This window comes from Dipodomys ordii, unplaced genomic scaffold, assembly GCF_000151885.1.
Source record: "Dipodomys ordii isolate 6190 unplaced genomic scaffold, Dord_2.0 Scaffold98, whole genome shotgun sequence".
NCBI lineage: Eukaryota > Metazoa > Chordata > Mammalia > Rodentia > Heteromyidae > Dipodomys > Dipodomys ordii.
In genome coordinates this window covers 9,661,360-9,662,648 of record NW_012267314.1, presented here as the reverse complement: position 1 = coordinate 9,662,648, position 1,289 = coordinate 9,661,360, and positions in this window count along the sequence as shown.

The window sequence follows — 1,289 nt, the reverse complement described above, 5'->3', positions numbered from 1 at the left end:
TGTGTGTGTGTGTGTGTGTGTGTGTGTGTGTGTGTGTGTGTGTGTGTGTGTGTATGCTCCATTTGTTGTTTTGTGTTGTTGGGGTTTTTTTTCTCTTACCATAGCAGCATGTATATTGTGGTAATGACCAGCACCAACATACAGTTACTGATTCAATGACACAACCATGCCTATAGTACAATGTTCAAGACTTTCTGAGCACCCAGAGCTGCATTCCACTGTCTCCTGGTTGCATGACAACAACCACCACAATATCCCACAGGGAAAGTGAAGAATTGATGAATAAAACGATAAATATTTGTGATCAAACAGGATACTAGAGAGCAGGATAGATTGAATAGAATATCTCAACTACTAATTAAAGCTAATTTTGAAGGACTCGCAGTGGCCTTTTGTTGTAAAAGTCATGGCTATAAAGTGATAGATGATTTTCTGATATTTTTCTTTTATTAAAAGTAAAGAAATACTACCATGCGACACAATGTCATAGGATATGACCTGGACCTACTGAACTATCAGCACTATATTGCAAAATGTGTCACTGACCATGGAAGACAATTCAGTGATTCAGGAAGTAATTATTTTTTTTCAGGACAGAGAGCACATTTTCAAGAGATCTGCCCTTGCTTTGATTTAATGCAGACTTTAAACCACTGTTTTCCCTTTGATCAATGTCACTTAATAACAATAATAATATACTGACTTACAGGCTCAAGAGGAGCTATCGGCTTTTGTCTAGAGGAAATTCAAGAATTTTGAAATAAAACACAGTGCTTCACTCACACAGATGATCGACTCAAAAGACTACTCCTTTATCGATTCTCAATACTCAGATCTCTCAATACTCAAGTGATTCTGATAGCTGATATCAAGGTTTAAAAAAAAAAACAAGACTAAAGGACAAAGTAGTAACTATGGTGGTATTCTGTGGAGCTCATTTTTTTTAATGTTAGTTATCATCAGCTATATCTTCTCAAAGTCCACAATATGCATGTCTCTCATCTATTTCACTCTTTACATGAAACAAAACACTGTAAGAAATACCCAAAATTAAGGCACAGCCCAGTATTAATTTGTTACTTTCACGAATCTCTGAAAACCTCTTCCACAGGAAGTGTCCTAAGAGTGGCCATTTTGGCAATGCATACACAAGGAAACAGGAAGAATGTCAACACCCAGACTACAGAGAGGATAAGTAAGAAGTACGTAAAAGCTAGCAAGCTCACTCACTGCGGGTTAAATATAAATATGAAACTTTAATATAAAACTAAGACTTATAGTAGTTTTTA